The following is a 20,630-nucleotide window of genomic DNA, read 5'->3' as shown; positions in this document are numbered from 1 at the left end:
TATTTCCAATTTTTGCTGTATGTATAAAGTGATGACATACTCCTGATTAGTAGGAGCAATCCGTGAAATTCATATATTGTTATTTCATAGTCATTGAAAATCATATTTGAAATATTTTCTTTAAACTAATAACAGAAACGCCAAAATAAAATGCGATTTTCTTATATGAACTTGTACTTACTAATCTCAACATAGCTTTTCTATAATAATATTAAAGGTTAAAATATTTCTTGCAATTTATTTTCCGATAGCGTAATTTTTTAAACTCACTATTTAGATGCGATGTTCGCAAATAAGTTCAAATATTTTTCAAACAAAGTGAACTGATACTATATGCTACACGATAATAATATGATATAATAAAAATCTGTAATCGTAAAAATAGACATTCTAAACTGCGAAAAACGCGGAATACAATAGGAAACGGACTGATTACCAATCCGTGGAAATCGCGGGAGAAGCAGCTGGAGGGTTAAAGGTCTTATTTTTTTCCTTTATCATTTGACAAGAACATTACAGAATCGGAAAATAGAAAAATATTTTCTGATTTTGGCCTAGTATAAAATTATATATATATAATTCATTTTACTAGTATATAATTCATTTTGGCCTAGTGTAAAGTTTTCAAAAGGCTGCATTGGCTTGACTCGAACTTTTGCACTTTCATCTATTCACTTTACTTTTTTTTCATATGGTCATTGGATTGCATTGGAAGATATCTTTTCCTACACTAAACCAAATTCAAAGAAAAGAACATCAAAAAAATTTGAAGTATAGCAAGTACTATTTTAGCGCTGGGAGGAGCTCCGGATATCGAATCATCATCAAATGGACAAATAACAGAAGGGAAGGTATTGTTTGTGCCAGAATTTTTAGTGAAACATTAATAACACTAGGTCTTTAAATATATTTATTTTTCCTAGTAACCCGATAGGTAATATAATGCATAAAAATAATCAATTTAGATCGTATTTTACTTCAAAGTTCAAGATACTCAGCAATGCGATGCATCCTCTGGAGCAAACTGAGTTTGAAACTTTTAGCAATCTTCAAAATCCATGAACTCATAAACAATATTGTCTAAAACAAATAAAATCTCCATATTTTCTCTTCAAAATCTGGGATTTTCTGATGTTTATCAGATTGAATCTTTATGATCCTGGAATGACAGTCTTTGCAACTAAAAATCGTAAAAATTTCTTTAAATCAATCAATATTTTACTATTAAAACTGTATGATACAACCAAGGAAGGATCTCGTGATTCTGTTCAAATAACGAAGAGAGCATGTGAGCCGTGTTCTTGGTCTCCAAGTTCTATATCAAACATTTCATCAAAATGATGAATCATGTGTGGAATATGTTTTCTACTACTAATATATTATACTAAATTTACGTACTTCAACTAGACAATGCTACCAAGTGATCACGTTTTACTTTCGTGTACAACCTGTAGTGTAGATAAAGTATAATAATCATTAAAAAAAATTCGAACTCGAGATTTTGACGAATTTCCAAGTTTTAGACCTCCCTCAATTCGAAAAACACATTTTTTTGGAAAATGTCCGTCTATCTGACTGTGACAAAATAACTCAGAAATGCTTTGAGCTAGATGGTTGAAATTTGGTATACTGTCTTTATAAATTGTAGAGAATTTATAAATTTGTAGATTTTTATCAAATTTTGAGTAAAATCTGTTCAAAGGAAATTCGTCTGTCAGGCCGTTTCAATATAAGTTAACACGATATTGCGAAACGAAGAGGGCCAGACAGATAAAAATAGATACACAGATTTAACATTTATAATGTATGCACCTGTTAATCATATCCAACAACGGGTTGACTGTCTGTCGGTCTGTACTTTCAGAAACATTTAAATGTAATAATTCAAAAAGGAAATGACTTAAGTATATTAAATTTGATGCGTTATTTTGTGAGCACAAGTGGAATCTTTATGTCAAATCTTTGTTTCACTCGGTTGAGAAAAACGACTCCGAAACAAGAATTCAATTTTATGGATACTATTAGCGCATGCTAAGGATTGATCGCCAAGTAACTCGCCAAGGATGGCACGATAGATTCAGTAAAAATGATGAATTTACGCCAAAAATTAATATTTCACGACTATTTTATGCCAATGCCATGCAATGCGTTCTTCGCATACGATGAAATAATGAAGCCACTTCTTAGGCATCGTATCTAATAAAGAAGAATATAATATTCGACGTTTGGCTTTACTTACAAAGGCTTTACTTAACGATCATTTCTTACAAAACATAAAGGTATTTTATAACTGCTTAAATTTCTTCTTGCAGGAGTAGGGAAAACTAAATTGTGAAGCATTTACACTCTATTTCCGGAAAATTCCGGATTTGCGAAGAGAGAAAAGGGGAACTGATTAATGGCGTAGGCGACATATTAGCAAACATATGAAAAGGGAGAAAAATTATTCACGTTATGAGAATATCCAGATTTTAACCCTAATTATCTCAGTTCAAATTTCTCTTCACTTCGCTTAATAAACGACAAGGAAAAAAAAATTAATCTGACCAAATTCGCGAGGCTGACAATCTTTGCAACGTTTGCATCTCAACTCCAATATTTGTTTTTGATACGAATGTCGGACAAATTTGCACTTTGTTGTCTAAAGGTGGGTTCACATGAAGCCAACTATTGCGCGCAATAGAAGATCACGCCTATTTCAGGAAAATCACGTGACTGCAACAGGACAACTATTAGCCACTGTCCCATCGACGTTGTCTCAACTGTTCACACGGGGACAATACAGGGACAATAGCAGAGAGACAACAATTGCGCGCAACTGTTAGCCTCGCGTGAACCCACCTTTATTATTTCATTAATTTTTTTTTTCTTAGCAGATATGCTCATAATTTAGCAGAAGAGGATTTCATATTCGAGCAGATGCTATTTCAATAGACGAATAATACCGTAAGTAAACTGAATTACTATTTTTTCCCTTTTTTTTGTATTTGAACGAATTTGTTTTTAAAACTATGTGAATGTTTTTTTAGATGAAACAATACTGTTTGTGTGTTAATGATAATGTAAGATTTGTATACATATTAAAAAATGGAAAACTAAATTAGAGACCGATGCATTCAATCTCTTAATCGTATTTGCATATTAATAAAATTTCAGAGAAGAAAAAAAAAGTGAACAAGTTCTTCTTTTTAAAACTTTTTATTCTAACTTAAATCAGTTATGGCAGCTGAAAAAGATAACTTCAATAAGCAAAACATTCTTATTATTCGCGGGCAGCTGTTTTTGTATTTAAATTAAGCTCGTTTCGAATGATTTCTTGATCATGTTTACTGAATTTATTACCAATGACATCTGCGTCAACATCATATATTCATTAGTGATTACGAAGTTTTAATATCTCGAGTAATAAATATTTTTAATTGAAACTAAAATTTAAAATAATAAATGATCATCGAAATTCATGATCTGAATTCATAGAAAAATATGAGTTGAAATTTCTTCTGGGTTTTGTATTGCTTTGAAACCTTTTTGTAGTTAGCTATTCGATGCAATTATACAATCGATGGCCAAATGATAGCTTATGTACATATTTTAGATCCTATTTTACTTAAATGCGTAGTTTCAAGCGAATTCTTTTTTTAATTGAATATATACATATTATTAAATAATTATTTTAAAATATAAGATTATTTTCGTAAGAGTTCACGAATATATGAAATAGTAATAATCTTGAAGTAAAAATTTTATATATATGTTTCTTGATTAAATAAATGTGTCAAGATTTAAAATTTGATTTTTTCTTCTTTATAATGGGGATAAGAGAATAAAACATGATATTTTGAAGTTAGTTTATAACAATTATCTCTTAAAATGTATCTTTTTTTTTTTTTACTTCCTGAGTTTTTTTTTTAATTAAATGCTTATTTGTTTTGTTATCATATGAAAGTTTTATTTTCTGATAATTTCCATGCAAGTTGAAATCTTTTATTCTTTAATCTTTATTTCTTTAAGAATTGATTTGCTTAAAAAATTATGAAATAATGTACTATTTATGAATGTTATACTCATTGACGTACATTTTATGTTACTTTAAGAAACAATATATACATGCTTTTGTCAAATATATCGTTTGATATGTTTAAGAATTGATATGTTTAAAAAATTATGCAAAAATGTAATATTTATGAATATACTCATTGACGTACATTTTATGCTACTTTAAGAAACAATATATGCATACTTTTGTCAAATATATCGTTTCTAATATAAGTCTATCGGGTTGAGTTCGGATTGATAAATGTATTAAAGCAAATATCATTCTGATAAAACGAATATAAATCTAATATAATAATGAATATTTGTCTTAAGTATAAAAAATTGTGTTTGCCTTTTCTTACCAGACTTCTTTGCACCATTGCATGCTTTTTCGTATATGGAGCAACTGTGACCTAATGGCATGGAATCGATTTCAGGTTCGAAATCTAATTTCATTCAAGATCGTCGCGTATGCAGGTTTGGAAGCGCAATACCTTCCCATTGGTTTAGAATGGAAATTTGTAGAAGGGGTGCAATCTCAGCTTTTGCTCTCGATATCTGACGGGTGCTGAGAATTACGAAGTCCATACCAAATTAACTTTATTGGTGCTTCTAAACAAGATATTAATAAAACTAAATCAAAGCAGCTTTCTCGTTTATGATGTATATGAAGACTAACTTCTGAAAATTTTAAACTGAGATTTTGATAAAGCCTCATTTTGATTTAACATCTGGAAAAACATTTTAACATAATGTTTATAAGCTGGCGTATGACATGATGTAAAAATCGTACTCGGAATTAAATAGTGTCTATAGCACACAGACCGATAGGCAGATATTCTTTACTTAAATTGAATGATATAAAATCCATTTCGCGCCAAATGCGACGATTGATTCAATTAAACCAGACAAACTGATCATGCCTGAAATATTGGCATCATATGATATTTCAGTCTGAAAGTTTGAAACTGATTTTTGTAATTTTTTTTCTCTGAATATGATAAAATAGAATGAAATACTCAAAAAAAAAAAAAAAAAAAAAAAAATTTAGCATGTGTGGTCTTTGTTCCAAAGCGACCATTAGCTGTGTCAATCTGCATATTTATTTGTATGTAGTATGTGATTACAATAGATCAAAACGCAAGAAATGAATTTCAGTATATGATTTTAATAATTGAAAATCTAATGAATCTGTCAAGGACTGTCTGTTGGTAGTTTTCAAAAATTCCTACTAGCTTCTTTTTACCGTATGAAGCAGTTTAATGTAAAATTAAGCAAATAAACCGAGGTGTAAAAGTATTTAAGAAAATAATTGCTTTTTATACTATCAAAGCTTAAAACTTTATTATTCTTTTATTTTATTTGAAGTGGATTACAATAAAATATTAATTTACATATTATATTTATAATAGCATTTAATTCAGTGGTCGATTTCTTATTAGGCAGGCTGAGCAGTTGGCTAGGGTTGTTGGGGCCAGGGAAGGAATCCAGGCAGATCATTAAAAAATTTTTGACCTAGTTTCCAAATAAATTTGTAAAATATAAATTATATAAAATTTAAAGCCCTAGGATTATTATATGCATTTATGTTGAATAAGTTCATAAATTACTTATTTATATTTATTAGAACAATATTCATTTAATTATATTTGTTTCAAATTTTTCTTTATAATCTATTATAATAATTATTTATATTTTTAAATAAGCAAATCATTAATTAATAATTATGGTTAATTTTTCAAGAATTTATAAAAGTGATATTTGTTAATTTATATATTAAAAAATAAATAAAAGCGTGTAGCTTTCCACAAAGTCAGATTAATAAAAATTAAGTTAAAATTATCATTACAACGTTGATTAAGTGACAAATTTGCTGAAATGGAAAACTAAAACCAGAAGGTATTAAAAGACGCCCTCATAATGTGTCTTGTCTAGGGTCGCAATATCCTCAAATCGTCACTGAATAAATGATATATTGAAAGTCAATATATCGTTTTAAATTAAATGCTACACGTCTGTTAATTTTCAAACTACGGAAACGAATTACTGAACTTGTCTGTTATATAGATGGATATGTGATAGCCACCAGACAGTACGTGTATGAATGGTTTTAGTCTAATAAGTATATACAATTAAATGAATGATAATAATAAAAAATAATGTCTGTTACGGAAATGCATTTCGTAATTCAACGACCCTGAGCAAGCGTGGACTGGAAGGGAAAAAAAAAACCTACCGACCGTCACCGACAGCTGTTGTAATTTCGCATTTAATACCCTATATGATGGAAGGAAAGTTCATCCCTTCTGCAGCTCTTCCACTAAATATAGTATCACGAGTGTTTTTCGTTACTTTTTAAATATCCCACTCTTACTGTTTTAATAATTTAATTAGAAAACTGTCCGCAATTTCCTTCCGGTTTTCTGTAGCGGTTTGGACCAACGTGGTGTGTCATCTGTGAGCGGGTTAGAGAGGTCAGTCTCCTAGGGTGTTTTTTCTTTTTAATGTTCCCGCATATTCTGTAGAAGTATCTGTTGTTGATTAGAGAGGAAGTCATAATTTTGAAAGCAGTTTTTATTTTTCGGGTGTTTTTGCGTTATTTAGGAGGTTATTTCGCTTAATTTTTGCTAATACAGCCGTTCTCATTTTACTAATTACTTTTTCGAAGACTCTAATAAACTTATATTCAAGTATATACACAAGAATTCATTTGTTTCTAGGAGGAGGCATAGTTACACTTTATTTAGTATGTTATACAATCATTCAAAAAAAAAGTTCATACGATTAGGTTTGGTTTGATGGAGTTCATTTGCGCAAGGACCACTCATGATTAAATTGCGCCAAATATAAGATGAGATAACGTACAATTGAAAGAAAATCCTGATTTAAGAAAATTAGTAATAGTATCTATACGATAAAGAATTCGGGAATTAAAAATAATTTAATATTTTTATTTTCATGTACACGCAATATTATAATCGTTAAAAAATTCGAACACGAGATTTTAACGAATTACCACATTTCAGACCTGTCCGAATTAAAAAAAAAAAAAAAAAAGACATTTTTGTCATAATGTTTCTCTGTGAAGACAATAATTACAAACAGTTTGAGCTAGACTAATGAAATCTGGTATATTGACTTGCGACCAAATTTGTATATTTCTAACAAATTTCGAACGAAATCCATTTGCAGAAAGTGCATTTGTTTGATCTATTACAAGTGAACTCAATAACACCAAAACGCAAAGACCTAGATAGATAAAATTTGGTACGATTATGTCATCTAAAATATAGATTCTTAATAAACTTTGAACCAAATCTGTCGAAACATCGACCGTCTGCCGGTTTGTATTTTCGCATGCATTCAAACTCCATTCTTCATAAACTCAATGACTGAAATCAATGAAATTCAATCTGCAATCGTGTAATTGTATTTGTCGTTCCGTGTCAAATTTCGTCTTATTTTGAATGGTAAGAAAGCATTCAAGATACACATTCGCACGACAGATTCAATAAAAATGCGTAATTCACTCCAAAGATCTATATTTCATAACTAGCTAATGATATGTAAGACATTAGTGGTTATATGCAAGCTCCACAATTTCATGCAGGGGGAAATTTATAGAGAAAGTACGCGAGAAAGTTTCAGAGAGATTTCTCTCGCTGGTTCTTGGTTCGTAGTGGCTTGGTGGTAAGGTCTCGGCTTTGAAATCGGAGGATTTCATGTTCAAGACCCGATTCCACCTAATAAATGTCATATAAGCGGGTCTGGTGGACGTTAAATCTGTCGGGCCCAAACGTCCTCCAAATCTGGTGAGGTGTAGAAATTTGGAGAGAACGGGTGTCAGCTCAGATGTCGTTCTCGACATTTGACTGCAGTTCAAAATCACGAGGTCCTTCCCAAAATAGCCCTAGTGTTGCTTTAAAAACGGGACGTTAATATAACTAAACTGAACTCCGTGGTTCTTACCGCAAATTTTAATCATTTGAAATTGTCTTTTTTAATACTGTAACTTTTGATATTCTTGATATTTATTGATAATTTTAAAAGTTAATCTTAGACTCTTTACATTTGAATTTTATAAATAATATTTTATCCTCTAGACATTCACATTATGAAACCCGACATTAATATAATAAGTTCTTGAAGGACCAAATCCTAACAACATTATTCGAATAATTTGACATCTATATATCTTAGAAAATTCGAATGATTTTTGAATGAGTATATCTTCATAATGGTGACATTTAGGTGCTTTTCTAATTGAGGGCGATTGCCTTTATATGTTTTATTCTAAGATGACCAGACATAGCTGAATAGACTCGATTGTTAGTTGATTGCCCTGGATTAAAAAAATATCTAATTTAAATTATAAAAAAAATTGTTTATTTTAAAAGTTAATTTTATAGATTTAATGTTTTAAAAATGATGTCTTAAACTATGAAAAAAAAAAAATAAAACCATCTTCCTACGTTTTGGCATGCATTTTAAATGGAAATGTCCTAGATTAGATCCAGTTTTCAATTCTTCGACTCGAGATTGAAAAACCATTCCAAATATTAATTGTGTTTGACCGTCACAATTTATTTATTTATTGATAAATAACTGTTATGAAAAATATTTGAATTAACAAATGCAAATTCCTCGAGAGTTCTCCTCGTGTTTCAGTATATTCCTGTTTGACAAAAATACTTTGATTTATTTATTTTTTCCATTAACAAGTCTGTGAAAAAATTCTCGTTTTTTATAATAAACCTGTTTAGAATTAAAGCATCGTGAATTTCGAATTTCAATACATTATCTTGTACAACTCAAAAAATAATTAAAAAAATATTAACACGCATGTTTAAATAAAACTGTCCTAATTTTTTAAAAACGTATAATTTTTTTTAAATATATAAATTGATTACTATGCTTTGATACATCATTTAATAAATAATCATTGACTACATTTTATAATTTTACTTCCAGTGCCAAAACAGTGCTTGAATTTACTAAGCAATTTGGATTAACCTTAATGCTTTTGAAAACAACAAAAATATTCTTATTGTAACAATTCCACTTGTATAATCCTCTGATACAAGTGAAAATTGGTATTATTCACGTCTGATTTACTGACAATGAGTGCATGCACAGGTGCTGCAAAAATCTTATAAAAATAGGTGATAAAAAAAAAGTAGAAAAGTACGCTAAAAGCCCCTTTATTCACAAAAACCAAATAAAATACTAAAGAAAAAAAAATCTATAACATAACAGCAGATGTAAAAAAAAAAAAAAAAAAAAGAAGAAAGTCAGACGAAAAGGTGAAATCCGGCGTGAAGAAAGAAAAGAGGCTTGAGCTTACGAACCATCTGTCCCCTCTACCGCCGACAGGTGGTGCGAACTTTTAAAAAAGTTCTCCACCAAAGGAGGGCAAGGCATAATTCGAATTTCGTAACTTTTGAAAGTAACCTCTTTTCGAAGGATTCTGCCCCAGAGGTGCATTAACCCGATGGTTTTCACTTCTCCCCTTTCATCCAGGTGGTGTGAAGAACATTCTATGCTATCCCTTGTCATCTACACTTCCTTTTTTGATTTCGTAAATTACTCCGGAATATATCGTTTGGCAGATGTTTTGATGATGATTTGCATTCGGAAATATAATTGAAAGTTCTGTACACCAACCATATGCTTGTGAAAACGAATCTAATTTACTCATTTGGCAATGAATTTTATCATTTTTTTAAAAAATAAAATGTCGTTTTGGTACAAGGAAAATTGCGCCAATCAAAAACTGTAAATGCTTTCTTTCTCTTTTGGTCTTGTATTTATGTGCACTGAATACTTTTCTTCATAATCCCAAATATTACTCTCACTACAGTATATATAAACGAATTTGTCTGATTTTTTTTAAATTTTTTTTATCTACATATTTAAAATAATAATAAGAAAAAGAAAAAACACTACCCTGACACAAACTACTGGCCCGATTTTGCCAACTTCCGTTTCATATGCAAACTTACACTTGCCTATATGCACTCTAAATACATCATCAATGAGTGGCCGCCTGTTTTCCAACACAAACAATTTTTTCAGAGAAGTTTCAAAAATACTGGTTCATTGATCTTTCTCTATAAGGTAAACCCGTGGCACATTTACCTAGGACAAATAACTGATCCGATTTCGAAAATTTCTATGTCATATAAAAACTCATGACCTCTAGATAAGTAATCAAAAGTCGCCTGTCTCCGAGTTTTCGGAGATATTCTAAAGTAAAACTTAGAGTCCTAAGTCTTCACAATTGGGCTCATTTCATCACTTTTATTCACCAATTTTCAAAATCAAAATTCTCAATTGTTCAAGTTTAATTTAAAAACCATCCAGCCTCATGTGTCGTCTTTATGTTCTGACGGGGTTCAAAATTACGAGGTTCCACTCGAAATAGCCTTCGGGTTGCTTTAAAAACGGAACGTTAATATAATACAGGGTGTTCATTAATTATTGTCGGGGTTTCCGTACCTTATAACTTTCGAATAAAAAATATTACGCAAAAACCGATTACGTATTCGTAAATTACAGCTCGAAGAATTTTATTTATATTAAAGTGTAAAGCAAATAAAGTGTAAAAAAAAAAAGATCGCATCGTTGCCAAGTAAAATTCTTTGAGTTGTAATTTACGAATACGTAATCGCCTTCAGCTGAATGCCTAGAAAGTGCAAATTGTGCAAGCTTTACACTTTAATATCATTAATAAAATTCTTTGAGTTGTAATTTACGAATACGTAATCGGTTTTTGCATAATATTTTTTATTCGGAAGTTATGAGGTACGGAAACCCCAACAATAATTAATGAGCACCCAGTATAGTTTAACTTGCATTGGTTAAGTGTGGAAAAAAAAACGGGAGTCAAAATTTTAAATCGTGTTGTTAATAGTTTCGTATAGCTCACATCTTGGCATTTATCTGACAAATCAAAAAATTATTTTCATTGTCGTGCTAAATATTTTAAAAATACCTTAAAAATGAAGAAAAATTCGTAACGAAATAATTGAATTACTTTCCGTAAAAAGAGCTCAAATTTTCATTTACAAGTTCGTAAAAGCGCGAGTTGGATTGAATTATAAGTTATTTTCGGACCCATCGATCGATGACCCCTTCAGCACTCAAGGCTGGATCGTTTCGTCAGAGTTATATTAAGTTATTAAAGCGCCGTGTAAAACAAATCGAGACAATAACCAAGGTCAAGAGCTTTTATGGTATCCTTAACAACTCTATTTCATTCTTGAAAAATATACGATAAATCAAGGTGACTAAAAAAATTTGAAGGTCATTTAGCTAATTTCGCGCTTAAGCTTCTCTGATGATAGAATATGTTTTGGTAGGAAAATCATCATCATGCTCTTTTATTTTTTTATTTGTTCAGTTTTCATGAAAATAAGTTAATCTATGCAATTCTAGTTTGTAAGCTCACATACATTTCTCACATCCAGTTAAATGAATTATGTTTACGGACAAGGACAAACGTATTAGAAAGTTAGGGAAAGGATATAAGTAAAAAATGAACGATGGAAAAGATTGTTTAAAGGGATGTAAAAATTCTGAAACAAGTTTGGGCGTTTCTCATGAATAAGCTAATATAGCGAGTGTCATCTGGACGACCTTTGAATATCCGCACTATTCTGTTTTAAGAATTTCCTTTAAATATGTATTAAAAAATGAAGAAAATGAATATTTTGCAGAATTTCATTTTCAACATCAGCTGAATAATTTTGGAATTGGTTTCATGTAGATTATTATCTGCTTCGAGTTCTAAATTATGATCACGAAGCAATTATAAAATGTTGCGTTGTACAGACAAATAGTCATTGACATAATCGATTAATCTTCGGTTATATGACCTACTTTGATTGTACAGTATTAAAATGGGGATATAATTCATGAATTTTTATCCATGTAAATATTTGCGATAAATATGAATCGATTTTAGAATATTGCAAAGGACTTAGAGTAGATCGGGAACATTATGTACGGAATAGAACCAGGACTGTAATTGTCCTTTATAGACTCCTATTTAGTCTAGGAAAAGAATATGATGAAGTAGAATTTGATGAAAGCCTAGATTAATGAATTAAATACGATTGAATCAAATAAAAGTATACAACATAGGTTTTAAAGGAATACAAATTTACAAGGTAGGAATAAAATTTTGCAAACACACAAGTGATATTCAGCATGGCATTTGGCATGCAAATCAAATAGAACGTACTACTATCAATAAGAAATCTTTAAAGTATGTAATGTATTCAAAGGACTGATCGAAGTCGCACACATTTCACACGTTGTTGTTGTGCTAAATCTATATCCTGTTCAGAAATGCACATTTCATTGGATGCATTACTTTTTTTATTCAATGTTCTAGCAAAGAATGTCTCTCCGCTTTGCGTTCCCATGATGTAAAAATGAACCGTTTCCATTTGCCCGAATTGCCCTTAAAGTTTGTTCCATTTGGGAATCACCCCTCGCATTATTAATCATAATTATTAATTGATAATGATCCGAATCATAATTAATAATTATTACCATATTAATTATGATTGAATTTGATTTCCAATCATAATTATTAATTATGATTAGAAAATAACTTACTTATAACGTACTTAATCTATCTTCGATTATTAGCTATAAAATTGATTAAAAATCTATTAGCTTTATAAGTATTATTTGACTACAGACCAGATAGATCCAAAATAGTAGAGTAGTTCTAAATTATGTAATCCCCCTCCCCCCCAAAAAAGAACAATAAAATATCTACGTTTCAAAAGGTTGTTAAAGAGGTGCTGAAATTGTTTTCGCCATTTCTTCATGATGTTTTGAAAATATGAGAATAAAATTAAGAAATAACATCAGTTTAAGGAAATATTTTAATAATGGATAATATATGAGACATTATAAATTTAAAAAATATATGCTTTTATAAAATAAAATACAAGTTACTTTTAGCCACTGTCTAACGTGTTTAATGATTAATTAAACACGTTAGGCAATGGCACGTTAGGTTTAAACATTTGTAGTCCTAAGATAAAAATAACCAACAATTTTTAACGGTATTTAAAGCCGAATATTTATTTTAATTATTCCTATAAAAACATGTAAGAAACAAGATTTTTTTTAAATACAAATTTCTTCTCAGGATAAACTGCATATTATATTCAAAGGACAGCCAAAGAAAACTTTTGTTGGAATGAAATCGGAAATGAACATATTTTAAAGATTTCCAACGTGATTTTTAATTTTTATTTTAGACTTGAAAGAATTTCGGTTTTTTTAACGAGGTTAAACAATGTGAAAAACTATTTTTCTCGCAAATTTATAAATCCTGCAGAAAAGTTTAATTGCAAGGAGGGAAGCTTTAAAGCCTAAACACTTCTTATTTCATTAATTTGAAAACTGGTTTTATTTTTTCAATAGCTCTGTCTTGAGTTTGTAATTGAAATCCAATTTCGAACTCTTAGATGAACTGATTTTTTCACCATGGATGTAAATTTGCTAATATTCTCTGAAATATTTCTGATCTAAAACGGAAGAAAAATTAATGCGACTTAGTTCGTATTTTATAGTACTTTTGATTATAGTTCCAAATGAAAATAATCAGTTTTAATAATGACAAAATGCACATTAAATGCGTCGGTCTGTCTAATATTGTAATCCACTGCACATCTTTTGAAAAACAGCCTGAACATAAAAGTTAAAAACAGTACATAGCAAAAGTTGCGTATCAGTATCTATCTATATGCCCAGATTAAATGAACAGTCCCGATTTTCAACTCTGTCCAAAAAAAAAAAAAAAAAAAAAAGAAGCAATCTTTATAATATAAAAGTATTGTTGATTGCTTTGTTTATTATGGATTGTGAATGTTAAATTGTGATTGTGAATTGTCCATGTTAAAAAAAGTGAAATTTAATTTTTCAAAAAGGTAGTTTCTAAAGATTTTTTTTTCGAATTTTAATTATGTAGAAAAGGTTTTTAATACAGTATAAATTACTCTTTCTGAAATAAATTCTTCCAATACTTTTTTAACATTTTAATCATTTAATTGCTTTTAATTTTTTAATGTTATTTTTAATCGAAAACCCTTTCCCCAATCCGGCATGCTGAATTGTAATTCAGATTTTAGGACGACCCCTATCCCTTCTCCTCGTGTAAAATCCAGAATAGCTAGCTGGTATTGGACATTTCAAGGAAAACATTTAATAACAATACTTTAACCAAACAATATTACTTAAGAACTTGCTTACTTTGGAAAGACTTATCAACAAATGCAATACTAAGTGAAAAACTGAATAAAATTAATTACATAGATCTCTTTTCATGTAAGGAGTTTATTTTCCAAATACGTATATGCGCATTTTTATAGGATTAAAAATAAGCTTGATGCTATAAACATAAGCAGAAGAGCATTATGAGATCTCAGCTTAGATCCGAACCATTTTTTATTTCATCTGCGCAGCCCACGATTAGTCTATCACGTCTGCTATGTTTTCAGAGCCGAAGCGAAGGATAACGGATCAAAATAAGCCGATCGGGGCTATTTCCAATTCTGCCTGGTAAGGCTTAAAAAGAATGGGGCGATTACAGTTGGCGTTTTACAATCGAAGGCCAATGCCTTCAGAGATGCACGCACGTTATTTGCTTGCGTGATTTTCGCCGCGGACATTGAAAACCCCACTCAATGGGATGGCCTTGGCCTTGATTTTGGCGCATTTCGGCGATGCCGCGTGAGAGGCCAGATCTGTGTTTCAAGTTCAAAATCGCACACGATTCGTTTCATAACAAACGAATACACGCGCTCGTCTTCTTGTCACATTTATAACGTTCAGCAATTCACGTATAGCATTCGATAACTTAACACTGAATATGTTAGAATTAAGTAACTAGTAATCCGCGAAATTGACATATTTTTTTGTTAATCCTCGTTTTCAGAGTTCGGCGCTGGATTTAAACTTCATGGAATCCTAAGGTAATAATGATATGGAGTACTTTATGAGACCATTTAAATAGTACATTTGATACTTTTTGATTAGGATAATCTTTTGGGAAGGCCCTCAAGAGAGTGGGGTTTAGCTACTATAGTCTATATGTAAATCCAGCACTAAGAAAAGGAAGCTACGGATTCGAAGCTCAGTTTTGCCAAAGATTCCTTTTTTATGTAAAATTGGTGCTCGTTAAATCCTGTATAGATCTATCGCCTCCTTGTTGATATAAAAATTCCGTCCAAAAAAACTCCCCTAGTTTACCTTCAAAACTGGTCTATTAATGGCTGTTCTTAACTAAACAATAAGTTTTTTTTTTTCATTTATGGCTACAGTAAAAAAAGTGATTAACAAGATTTTAGTTTTCTATCGATATTTTCTGAGAAATTTTACTTTCTGATTTTACTATGTAAAAGCGGTGATATCATTTAAATAGAAGAATCTTCTTGAAGAAAATTAATGTAAAATGTATTACTTATGCTTTTCAAATTAGTGTGCATTAGTGCTTTATTATAGTTAAATGGTTATTTTAATTTAAAAAGGAATTTGGAATTTTTATCCATTCCTTTCGGTATTTTCCCCTAATCTGTTTGCTAGTCTGAAATTCGATATATTTGTTTGCTAAGTTTATTTATGACTATTTTTTTTTTTTTTTTCGCGAAACCAAAATCAGTCAATAAAGGAAATAACTGAACTGAAACTGCATTAAACTGAATGCGAAACAAATTCGAATGAAAAACGAAATGAAAAGTTTAAGATCAGCATTTCTAAGAAGTGTTAATTAGAGAGTTTCTATTATTGAAAGTTCTTTTGTAAATGTCACCCACTTTCTTTTCAATGTTTGAGTAGAAATTTTAGAGAATCTGAGCAAAAACTCTCATTTTAATTTGAAAACAAATGATCACAGTTTACAGAACCCCAAAATGTCTCTCACAGATAAAAAATCTTCAATTTAATGGTGAGATTCTGTAAGAAGACTTTCATTTGTGATCCAACATGGGGAGATATTCTAAAATATCAGGAGATACGTGAAATTCTAAAATTTGGTCTTTGGTGACGATACCCTTGCAAGTCTAAAAATATGCAACGAACTACGGTTCCTAGCATTTTCAAAAGCACCGAATGCAATTTTTCTTTCGTTATAACTTGCACCGTGATCCTGTTTATCTACCATTAGTTTCAATAAAGGATGATCATTCATTATGACATCGTCGATTACATCATGGAATAGTTAATATTAATGCCATATTAAAAAATTATTCATTGCTTTTATTAATTTTCCTTTAGTTTGTATTAGATATGGTGGCGGATTTCCAAATAAGCAGCTAAGCTGAAAGGGAGCTAGCTAAAAGGAAGTCGATAAAGAATTTTATTTTCCTGTTTCTCAAATAAATAAGTTTGTAAAAAATATAAATTCTGTGAATGATAAAATATTAGGATAATATTAACAAGTATAATTGGTCATTTTCTATATGTTACATTAAATTCAATTAGTCTTAAAATATTTTTAAATAACGAAACTCTGCTTCAATAATATTGTGTAGATATTTGGATGTGGAGCATTCTGGAATCACAATAAAGACATATTTTCACAAAGTTAATGGAATAAAACGTATTGAAATAAGTCACCAGCGTGTTAAAATATTACCAAATTGATTGCCAAATTATAAATTGATCATCTTATTAAAAGAGGAAATTCAGAGTATGTAATGTCTAGGGCCGCCAAATATCTAATTGTGCTACTGGTAAGATGGGAACATTTTTCTGGTTAAAAAATATCCTTTCTTCATGTAAGGAAAGACTATTGAGGAATTAAGATTTTGGAACATAAAATCATAAAATACAGATAATAAAATAATTCGAATTAGCTTAAAATTAAAAAGTTTGTAAGTTGGATATGATTAATTCATTTTACATTTATTAGATTATTTATTATTGATAATCTAAGCATTCAGAAAATTTTTTAATATATTAAACATGACAGATATTGTTTTGATTTCCTTTGTGGAATTGTAATATTCACTGGATTTCAGCAAACGATTTTGCATTCTGAAACATTTACCTCATGATCAAAGTTAATCGTGCAGTAGGTGAAGATTTTTTCGTATACATTAACCTTGATTTTCATTTACAACGGCGTAGTTTTAATGAAAGGAAAGGCTTGTTAGAATATGTCCTAGTGGGAAGAGATAGTGGGGCGCCAAATAATTCTTTATTTCGTTGGATCTGACTGAGCTTGAAAATTACAAATGAAAATCAGTATTTGCCTTTTCTGCCGGTTCGTATGGAATATTATTTCAATAAATTAAGCGTAGATGGCTTTCTAAAGGAATTTAATTAATCTAATCGATACATTCGAAGGATATAAATATTACTAGAATTGAATGGAACATCAGTTGTTGAATATTATTTTGTTAACATACGGAAATTTCGATTATATTTCTATCATAATTAATCTTCCAGCTGACACGCTTTTGTGAGAGATGTATCATATTCGCTGTCTAATGGCAGTTCAAAATAACGAAGATATAATCCTTTATATGAGAAGAATAACCTTCACCCTTTTATTGTATATCAAAATGGATGTTAAGCTAACTAAACTTTAATCACTGCTAAATCCATTTATAATATGAGGAAAGAGAAATTTAGGGCAGTCATTTTTTGGATACGAGATTCAAATTAACGTGATGAAATATCTCTGTTCGCTGACTTCATTCGGGACTTCATATCTGATTATTTTTGTATTTAAAATAATTAACAAAAGCATTGAACAATACCACGGTCCCAACCATTGGTCCGATTTCGTTAATTTTTATTTTATGTGAATGCTAATGATCTCTCGATGTGTCATGTGTACAATCATGTAAACTTGGTCTTCATTTACTAGAGAAATCTTAGACACAACTTTACTAAACATTCTATATAGAAGAAGGGGAGGAGATTGATAGTGTCTTCCAGCCACAATCACTATACCGATTTCACCAATTTTTATTTCATTCATTTGAAAGCTTAGGAACCCTAAATGCCTCACTAATGGTCGCATGTTTCCTTCCCCCCCCCCCAATTTTTGAACGATGTAACAAAATAAAACTGACAGATCTGATCCGATCCGATCCGATCGCGGCAGTTAATTTAGCTAAAATTGACCAGTCAGAATTCTTTAATTTTATTATGCATATACGATTTTCAATAATTTTTTTTGTTGGGAATTCGTAAGATGTCGTTCATGAAAGATGGTTGGCTATTAATAAAATGGAAGAATACCTCATTATCTTGTATAAAAAAGTACTATGTATAAAAAAGTATGTAAAAGTACTATGTATAAAAACTGAACTTTGTATATGTGGAAAGTTTTTTTTTGTATTTAAAAAACACGTTTTCTACACATACAACATAAAAAAAGTTTTCTTAAATTATAGGAATGAATATTTAAGTGCCAGCATATACATGAAATGTGCGCATCAGATTTTACTTCCCCGTCGAATGGTTGAAGGATTCCGGTTCATTTATGTATATGTATAGAATTGTTCATCAATAACAGGTATAGCAAATGTTTTATGCATTAGATTAACTTCCATTATTAGGAAGCCTCCTTCCATTATCATTCTCAAGGTGATTTTTTTTCTGCTATAGATTCTATCGCGTGTTCTTCTTAGGCCTAATTTTTTTTTTTTTTTTTTTTTTTTTCATATCTTATACCATTTAGTCTTATTACTAAATGGTATAAGAAACTTTTTAATTGAAATTCTATTTCCTCCACTGTCATCTACAAATAAATGCTATGTAGCAATAACTGCAAACCACTGAATGAAGAAAATACAAGACTAAATATGCAATATTTCTTTTATTTACTCATTTTTTTTTTCTCGAAATTGCAGTTTTGGGCACTTGAAGTGTTGTTGGGTATATTTTTATGCGTGCTTTTAATGAGTCGACTCGTTTGTAGGTCATTAACTCTTTGACAAATTCTTTATTTTGGCTTCAAACGCTTTTTTAATAACTTTGATAAGTGTGAAATTAAATATGAAAAATAAATCTTTATCAAACATAATTATCTTTATCTTTTAAAAATTATTACACTGAATTTGTATATACGTTTCAGTGAACACTTCTCTCCTTAGTATCCTTCACCGCATGATGTCCTAGTAATGTCCAATATTTTCTAGTGTTTATTCTAGAGCAGTGAAGTACGAAATATGGCCTGAGAATCGGATGCGAATCGCTTAGATGTTCTATCAAGCCCTTCTTGATTTTAAAAAGCCACGGTCTCCTGGTGGTAAGATTTCGGCTTCGGAACCGGAGGGCTACAGGTTCGAGATACGCTTCCACCGAAGAATCATTGTGTAAGCGAATGTGGTGCACTTGAAATCCATCGGAGCAAACGTCCTCCCGTTGGTGTGGTGTGGATGTTTGGAGAGGAGGTGCCAGCTCAGATGTTGTCCTCGGTATCTGACAGAAGTTCAAAATGACGAGGTCCGTCCCAAAATAGCCCTAGTGTTTCTTTAAAACGCGACGTTAATATGACTAAACTAAATCCGATTTTAAAATAATAAACAGTTTAAAATAATAGTATAATCAGTGCAATTCGGTTCGGACCATATGATGAGCACCTTTTAGGAAAAGTTGTCTCAGCGTCATTGAAATTTTTTTTGTTAAAGAAATCTTTTTTGAGTTCTTACTGAATTTTATAATTCATAATATGGTTCGTCAAATTATTGAGTTTTTCGCCCACTCCTAAAAAATGGGTTCATTTTTCTAGGACGCGTATGTCTTGAGTGTGCGCTGGACAGTGGCGAATTTTAAAATTCTTGCGCAGTTCAAATTGCTAAGAATCCTGCAGTGTTTTAAAGAATTAGTCATTTATTTGTGGTTTTCTAAAATCAGCAAATCTATCTTATAAATCACTTTCATCATTATTTTGCTTCAAAAATAAAAGATTTCATATTATTTAATGCTACAGTTTATGTATTGATATTATGTTATGTAAAACTTCACATTGACGCAATCTTTTCAATGTAAATTTCTATTAAGCCATCTTAACTTGAAACTAAATTCTAAAAATAATTCAGATAAATTTTATATGTTTAATGCAATGATGTAATTTATCAAGATTCTTAATGAAAACTCATCTCTAAAATCAGTTTCTCATCTCTAAACAGCGATAAAACGAATGAACATTTATTTCCATAATGCAAACATCATCTGCCATTTCCCCAAATCTTTGTTTATAGAGGACGCAAAGTGCTTTTAAAAATGGAAGAAACAGAAACATCAATGTATGTAAATATTTTGAACAGGTGATGTATTTCTCTGTTGATTGAAAAATGCAATGAACCAACTTCTGACCAACAAGTATCGTACTGCACTGTAAAATAAATAATGAACTATTCAGAACTATGCACAAACAGTATCAAATTAAAATATCATTTTCCTCGCGGATTCTCGTAACGTAAACAGGAAACATTTGCGATTCATGTAAAAGAATGAATGCCTTAGTCAGCTAACACATGAATTGAATGAGTGTTGACTCTTTTCAGTGCTTCTGTTGGGGCAATATATTTTTTCTTTTTGAAATTCGGCAATAA

Source organism: Argiope bruennichi, chromosome 1 (assembly GCF_947563725.1).
Source record: "Argiope bruennichi chromosome 1, qqArgBrue1.1, whole genome shotgun sequence".
Classification (NCBI taxonomy): domain Eukaryota; kingdom Metazoa; phylum Arthropoda; class Arachnida; order Araneae; family Araneidae; genus Argiope; species Argiope bruennichi.
This window is presented reverse-complemented; position numbering follows the sequence as displayed.